Source organism: Suricata suricatta, chromosome 14, assembly GCF_006229205.1.
Source record: "Suricata suricatta isolate VVHF042 chromosome 14, meerkat_22Aug2017_6uvM2_HiC, whole genome shotgun sequence".
NCBI lineage: Eukaryota > Metazoa > Chordata > Mammalia > Carnivora > Herpestidae > Suricata > Suricata suricatta.
Genome location: NC_043713.1, coordinates 59,364,943 through 59,373,454, shown reverse-complemented (window position 1 = coordinate 59,373,454; position 8,512 = coordinate 59,364,943). Strand labels below are relative to the sequence as shown.

General features: G+C 42.5%; 1 protein-coding gene across 1 annotated transcript in view; it reads left to right on the top strand.

Moving 5' to 3' along the window:
• Window positions 1-8,512, top strand: part of MPPE1 (metallophosphoesterase 1) — a 57,798-nt gene that overhangs the window by 26,661 nt on the left and 22,625 nt on the right. The gene's annotated exons all lie outside the window — the stretch shown is intronic.

Sequence of the window (8,512 nt, the reverse complement as noted above, 5' to 3'; positions counted from 1 at the left end):
AATTCACCTATTCTTTTTCTCTGCCTCCTCAATCCTTGAGGTTGCTGCCTCCATTTTATTATTCACCTCATTTATAGCCTTTTTTTAACTCATCACACCTATTTTCAAAGTGCCTAGTCATTGTCTCAGTTGCTTCTTTGATGCTTTTCTCAACCCAGCGATTAATTTTATGACAAGTTTTTAAAATTCTTAATCCGGTATGTGTCTAGATCTGCCTTGAGCAGTTCTGTGCCTGTGACTTCCTCCTGGAGGTTCTTCAGGGGAATGTACCTTCGTTTTGTCATTTTCCCTAGTTTTCTGTCTCTTGTCAGCTTTAGAAAGCTTGTTGTGCACTATGCACCTGTTAAAATTTCTCTGTTAAAGGAGGCTTATTGACTGTCCCGGGCCTGTCATTTCAGGGAATATTCTTTTAATGGTGTCTCTCAGTTTCTCTTGTTGTGCCTTTGAATATTTTATTTCCCTACTCAGCAATATTTGGGACTCGCCGTCATTCACACTTTGGCTTGTTTCTTGGTGTAGCCCTAAGAAGGAAAACTGACAGACAAACACAGAGGGAACAGAAGCACACAAACGCACAGACAAATCAAACAAACAGACACATTAAAAGGAGGAAAGAAAAGAAAGAAAATGGAGAGGAAAGAGATGAAATGAAGAGAAGAAGAAAAAAAATAAAGGGGGTCAGAGACAACAAAGGACAGTGGGCTGTCTAAAAGTGTATGACCAGTTGAGAGGAGAGGTAAGGATGAGATACAGGAGAATATATCTGGATTGCAAGAAGGTAAAAAAAGAGAGAAAGGAGAAAGGAAAATAAGGAGTAAAAAAAAAATATATATATAAATAAAAAAGGTAATAATAATAAAAAAATAAGTACAAAAAAAGAAGAAAAAAAGAAAAAAGTGAAGAAAAAAAGCGCAGCAACTCCCCCTCGTGGATAGGCGTGGTTTGGTGTGGTAGGTCTTGGAGGCTGCTCTCAGAGGCTCTGCCTTGGTGTCTACAGACAGTAGAATGGTGGCACGCCATACTCCGCTGGAACTAGGCACTGTAGGCCACTCTAATGAGTCCGATCTCCTTGTCCCATGGTTGAGCCAAGTTGTATTTTCCAGGCCTGCCTCAGTTCAAAGTTCTAGTCCATGCACTTTTATGCTACCACAAATGAGATGTATTTGCTTTGGTGGCTGGCTTCTTAGGGGGAGGGATCTGTTTGTCTTGGCTCAGGCCGGGATTTCGGCTGCCCCTGCCTGAGGTGAGGTGTGCCGCCTGAGGCAAGATGCGCAGCAGGAGGTGAAGTGCACGCCCTCACAGACACAACTGTGGATTCTCAGACCCCAGCCGGGATCGCGATCACATTGGAGGAGGGATGAGTTTCTCTTGGCTTTGCGCAGTTGTTGCCCGAGGCGCCGGGTGCTGCCAGAAATGAGCTGGGAGCTGCAGCCTGAGCGCGCTCCCAGGCCTCCACCACGCCAACTTTCTGCTGGGATCACGTAGGGGTGGGGGCTATTTTTTCCCTGTTGGCACCCAGGATTCGGGATTCGTGAGGCATATGCTGGGGGCGAGATCGAGATGCGCCGTGGAAATGAGGTGCGTGCTCCCACTCCTGAAACCGAGGTCAAAGTGAGCGACCCTGGTGGCCCTGCTGCTGTGGCTGCTGACTCCCCTCTGAGATGGTGCAGGGCTGGAAGCTGTTCTTTCCCTTGTGCCACCTGGGTTTGGGATTTGGGCCACCCAGCAGTTATATATGGAGTGAGATTTTCTTTCTCCCAGCACAGTTAAATGTTCTTATCTCTTCCCCAGAGATAGTACTATGAGCATGTTCAGTCTCTCTGTCTCTTCCTTTTGTCTCTCGGGCTCCGCACGCTTGCCCCATGTCGGGCTGGGGCTCCCACCTCCCCTGACCGTCTCAGGCTGGTCCGTTTTCCAATCTCCCCAGTTTGCATTCACTCACTCAGGTATCTTTGAGGTTCTCTTCTTTCTGGAGTCCATATTTTCTCCTTCCGCTCTTGCAGATGAGAGTAATGTCCTTCTCAGTTCAATAGATGGGGCAGACGAAGTTTACAGAGCTCTCTTCCTCTCTGCCATTTTGGCTCTTCCCTCCCCATGACTTTTATTACAGTATATCATTATCATTGTTCTATTTTATTATTAGCTGTTACTGTTAGTTTCATACTGTGCCTAATTTACAAATTAAACTTTATCATAGGTTTGTATGCATAAGAAAAACCAGTATATATAGAGTTCAGAACTCTATATATTTTGAGCATTCACTGAGCGTCTAGGAATCTATCCTTCATGGATAAGAGGGCACTGCTGTATTTGTACCAGGAATCAGCCATGTGTTGAGTATACTATTACAAGCTATTCTAGATAAGAGGAGGTAAGAAATGTAGCCTCTCTCCTCAAGGACTTTCTAATGTAGTTGGGTTTATATTGGATACATGAAGGAGGAAGGTGATTAGTAAACTGCAGTGATATTAAGCCATGTCAATCATTTAACCTTGTGCCACAGGCGTCTCATGTGAAAGTTCCCCTTCTCCATTGTCCTCTGTAATTTATTAAGATCACACTGCATGCACTACGTGGAGGGAAGGAAAAAATGGATAGACTAGGTTGTTGTTATAATCTAAAACATAACCCTAAAGGGGAGCAGATTTTGCCACCTCAAAATGTCTCTTTGGCATAAGGATTGTTTTGAGGTAAAGGCAATCAAAACCTATCGGATTCAGGAAAAGCTCTTCACTTTCTCCTCAATTGCCTAAATTTACATTGGAAAGGGGGCCTGTACCAGGAAGAGAGTTATTACCTTTTTACCTAAGAAACTTATGTATATAACAGGGCAACCTTTGTTTTCTAACATCTCTTGCCTTCCTGCGGTCTGCCTTCCTTCCCCTACAACCCCAGACCCCTACCTCCACCTCTTAGTGCAGGACGCTATATAAGCCTCAGTAACCTGGCTGCTGACTGCCCTTTGGAATATATGTTTATGGTTTCTTATCATTAAAATTTTTTTTTAAATGTTTTTAATTTATTTTTGAGAGACAGAGAGCAAGCAGGGGAGGGTCAGATAGAGAGGGAGACAGAATCTGAAGCAAGCTCCAGGCTCTGAGCTAGCTTTCAGCATAGAGCCCAATGCAGGGCTTGAACCTATGGACTATGAGATCATGAGCTGAGCTGAAGCCGGACGCTTAACTGACTGAGCCACCCAGGCACCCCAGTAGTTTCTTATTTTTAAGTAGGCTTCATGCCCATCATGGAGCCCAACATTGAGCTTGAACTCATGAGCCTGAGATCAAGACCTGAGCTGAGATCAATGTCGGATGCTTAACTGACAGCCATCCATGTGTCCCTGGATCTTATATTTTTATGAGGCTCTTGTACATACTGTTAAAAATAAACCACAGGCCCAAAATGGAGTCACTTGTGCTAGACCATGTCACTAAACCAGGGCTTACTACCTCATGTAATTGTGGCTGCAACCTCCCCCAGAAATGTAGTCTTAACGGAGCAGTCAGGAGTTTTCTGGTCAGCACCAGTAAGGTAATATGCCACATAGGTCCTCCACATCCCCTGAAGGAAGATGAGGTACCCCACCTAATAAGACCTTTTTGTCCCAAATTAAGGTGACCTCACTTAAAATAATTTTTTTCTTGTTTATAACTTCTTTGTCCTGCCTTTAAAAACTTTCCCTTTCTGTAGCCCTTTGGAGCTCTCCTCTCCTTGCTAGATGGGATGTTGATTCGTGAGTTGATTAATAAATCCAGTTAGATATTTAAATTTTTCTAGTTGAATTTTTGTTATTTAGTGGTATAAAATTTGTGTGTGTGTGTGTTTGTAAGTACGTAGGCTCCATGCCCAGTGTGGGGCCTGAACTCCTGACCCTGGATCAAGAGTCACATGTTCTACTGACTGAACCAGCCAGGTGCCTTGAAATTCGTTTGTTTTTTACCTGTTAAACTGTTCTTATCAATTGAAGTAGACCAATTAAAGAAGCTACAATACAGGAAGGGAAAATGTTTCCATCTCTGAGAGGATGTTTACTTAAAAAACAAAATTGCAAAGAACCAAAATCTAAGTTGTAAATGGAAACTGAGATAGGAAATGGCTCCTTTAAATTCTTTCACTGTCTTGACACTCAGTGTGTCAAATCAAGATTGATAAACCAGATAAACTGAGAATAGTTTACATTAAAACAATTCTCTCATTTATAAAATTGTTAGTGAGCTCTCATTCTGCTTTTGTGTTTGATTTGCTTTTTTGCTATTCATATACTTATATCTCCTCCTCTCCCTGCTGCTCCCCTGCCCCCAGCCCTTCACAGCTTGGTTTTGGTGTCTTTTTAAATTTTCTGGTGGTTGTAGAGTTCAGCACTGTGCACAGCTGAATCAGGAGTCTGCTCTGTCAGATATCCTGGGACTCTCTAGACTTTGGCTTTTCTCTTGAAATGAGGGTAGATTATCATGTAGGGCAGATAGAACACTACATTGTCCCCCAACATGACTCCCAGTGTGTACATCCTATTGAATCTTCTTTTTGAGTGAAGGCGGGACCTGTGAAAATGGTGGACTTCCACTCCTGTGAGTAGGGTATGATGGCGTATGGTAACAGTGGAGGGTTATTGTAAAGGTATTAAAGGCCCTAACAAGTTGACATTAAGTTAATCAAAAGATTATTTTAGGTGGTTCTGATTTATCATGGGAATCTTTTAAGATCTAGACAATAAACAGAAGAAGACAGATTTGAGCCAACAGAAACAGATGCTTTCTAGTTGGACTTGAAGAAGCAACTGCCATGTTGTGGGGAACACCATGTGGTGGGCACAGCGGGAAGCCCTGGGAGCTGAGAGCTTAGTCCTACAATCACGTGGAGCTGCATTCTACCAGCAACCATGAGCTGGAAGAAGACTCGGAGCAGAATGTTGTAAATTGCTCAGTTTGTGGTAATTTGTTACCCAGCAATAGAAAGCTAATACATTGTCTTCATAAAAGTCCTTCCGCTGAATGTCAGGATCCCTACTCTCTCTCCCTTCAGCTTCATCTCTATCTCTCAGCACAATCTCTAGAGTAATCTTTGAAAACCTAGTCCCTAGGACACAGAAAGTCACAGTGCATGTCGGTTGCATCGCATGGGTGAATGAATGAAGGCAAGAATGCAAAGAGCTGGATACTCTGGAGATTCTGCTTCATGTGTTTCACTTTTCACCAGTGTGTTCATGCACAGGATGAAGGTAATAAATATTTTTCTACAGGACAATTATGGTTAAAATGCAAGAATGATTGCTCAACTATGTCTCTGAGGCTCTCTGGTCTTGGACATTTGTTTGTTGGGAATTTTTTGATTACTGATTCAATTTCATTGCTGGTAATTGATCTGTTCAAATTTTCACTTTCTTCCTGGTTTACTTTTGGGAGATTACATGTTTCTAGGAATTTATCCATTTATTCTAGGTTGTCCAATTTGTTGGCATATAATTTATCATAATGTCCTCTTATATCCTTTGTATTTCTGTGGTGTCAGTTGTGATGTCTCCTCTTCCATTCCTGATTTTGTTTGAGCACTCTTTTTTTTTATGAGTCTGGTTAAAGGTTATAAATTTTGTTGATGTTTTCAAAGATTATTTCCCTGCTTCTACTGGTTTTGTTTTTCTTCTTCTAGCCCTGCTAGGTCCAAGGTTAGGTTGTTTGAGATTTTTCTTGCTTCTTGAGGTAGGTCTGCATTGCTATAATCTTCCCTCTTAAAAAAGCTTTTGCTGCAGCCCAAAGATTTTGGACCATCATGTTTCCATTTCCACTTGTCTCCATATATTATCTGATTTCCTATTTGATTTTTTGGTTGACCCATTCATTGCTTAATAGCATATTATTTAACCTCCGTGTATTTGTGGTCTTTCCACATTTTTTCTTGTGGTTGATTTTTCTTTTTTAATTTTGTTTACATTTATTTACTTTTGAGAGACAGAAGGAGACAGAGCACAAGTTGGGGAGGGGCAGAGAGAGAAGGAGACACAGAGTCCGAAGCAGGCTCCAGGCTCTGAGCTGTCAGCACTGAGCCCTACGCAGGGCTTGAACTCACAAACCATGATGAGATCATGACCTGAGCCAAAGTAGACACTTAACTGACTGAGCTACCTAGGTGCCCCTTTTGTGGTTGATTTCTAGTTTCACAGCATTGTGCTTGGAAAAGATGCATGGTATGACTTCAATCTTTTTGAATTTGTTAAGACTTGTTTTGTGGTGTAACATGTGATATATTCTGGAGAATGTTTCATGTGTACTTGAAAAGAATCTGTATTTTATTGTTTTAGGATGGGATGCCCTGAATATATTCGTTAGATCCATCTGGTCCATTGTGTCATTCAAAGCCACTGTTTCCTTGTTGATTTTGTGTTTGGATAATCTATCCATTGATGTAAATGGGGTGTTAAATTCCCGTATTATTATTGTATTACTATCAATTACTTCCTTTGTCTATTATTAGCTGCTTTATGTATTTGGGTGGCCGTGTTGGGGCATAAATATTTGTAATCCTTATATCTTCTTGTGGATTGTTCCCTTTATGATTATATAGTGCCCTTGTCTCTTTTTTTTTTAATGTTTTATTTATCTTTGATACAGAGAGAGACAGAGCATGAGAGGGGGAGGGGCAGAGAGAGAAGGAGACACAGAACCGAAAGCAGGCTCCAGGCTCTGAGCTAGCTGTCAGCACAGAGCCTGACGCGGGGCTCGAACCCACGAACGTGAGATCTGACCTGAGCCGAAGCCGGAGGCTTAACTGACTGAGCCACCCAGGCGCTCCTTGTCTCTTGTTTTAAAGTCTATTTTGACTGATAAAAGTATCGCTACCCTGGCTTTCTTGTCATTTCCTCTTGCACGATAAGTGCTTTTCCATTCCTTCACATATTATACTCTTAATGATACTTTTTAAAAGGACATATAATTCTTTTTCAAATTAAAATACTTCATAGAAATTTTGTTAAGTGAGATTCTGTTATGCTTCAGGTATAAATGAAGTATTTTTATTTTTTTAAAGTTATTTATTTTGAGAGAGAGGGGAGAAAGAGACAGAGAGAGAAAGAATCAGTGGAGGAGAGAGAGAGAGGGAGAGAATCCCAAGCAGACTCTGTACTGTTAACGCATGGAGCCCGACACGGGGCTCAACCTCACAACTGTGAGACTAGGACTTGAGCCAAAATCAAGAGTCAGATACTTAACTGACTGAGCCACCCAGGCACCCCATGAAGTACTTTAAAAATGTTTTTCTTAGGGGCACCTGGGTGGCTCAGTCAGTTAAGCCTCCAACTTTGGCTCAGGTCATGATCTTGGGGTTTGGGAGTTCAAGCCCGGTGTCCAGCCCTGCACTGACAGCTCAGAGCCTGGAGCCTGCTTCAGATTCTGTGTCTCCCTCCCACTGTGACCCTCCCCTGCTCATACTCTGTCTCTCTCTTCCCCTGGAAAATAAACATTTAAAAATTTTCTAAATGTATTTCTTAGGTCTATGTTTTATGGACTTAAAGCTAGTTTGTCATAATTATGGTGCAAACAAGACCCACATTCTTGCCTTGGGCTCAATGTCTCTCAAGCCTGCTTTATAACAAATCTCCCTCCCCACCTCTCTCTTTTCTGATGCTGTTTATTTTTCGAATAATGAAGTTAGTCCATTTGGTCTGTAGAAAATCCATATTCTGAATCCAGGGAATTGCTCCTTGGTCAGTGTCATTTAACTTGTTCATCTGGTCTCTGTATTTCCTTAAGCTTGGAGTTAGTTATAGGTTTTGCCAGATACACTTACTTTTTTTTTCTTTTCTAGTCAGTGAGAATACTGTAGAGATGATGTTGCATACTTCTATTGCATCACACCGGTGCGCATATAGTGGCAAGTTTTTGTGATGGTAAAATTGTTAATCAGGAATATTACAATATTCATAATAATAATGTTTCCATTTACTAGTTACTTACCAGATACCGGGCATTTAGCTGGTTGCTTTCTATACGATTTCTACTATATCTCTGTTCATTAACTATTCTCAGAGTTTGCAAAAATATACTAGAATTCGTTGGTTGGAAGAACCTGGGTGTTACTGCTTCAAGCTTCAGTTTTACTTCTCGTAACGTGGGGTAATTGTTCTTGCTCTTAATTTACAGGCTTGTTTTTAGGATTATTTGTAGTAATGGATGTGAAAGCCTTTGAAAAGTAGCCCATGCCATGCTATACTGTTAAAACATTAGTTTTTAAACAAGGAAAAGAAAATCCCTCCCCAATAGTCGCTCTGATGGTCTCATTTATTCATCACACACTCCCTGAAGGCACTTTGCCGGGCCCTGCAGAAGACCAAGGTGCGGGAGCCCCGGCGTGGGGCTCCGGAGCGCGTCCAGCCGGGCGGGAGGAGGGAGCGAGCAATCACAGCGCCACCCACCCACGCGGCGCAGAGGCCCTGCGGCTCGGCCCCCCGCCGCGGTCAGCTTCCCCGGCGCCGGGGGCGCGGAGCCTGGAAGCGAGACCGCGCCGCCCAGACCCACGGGCC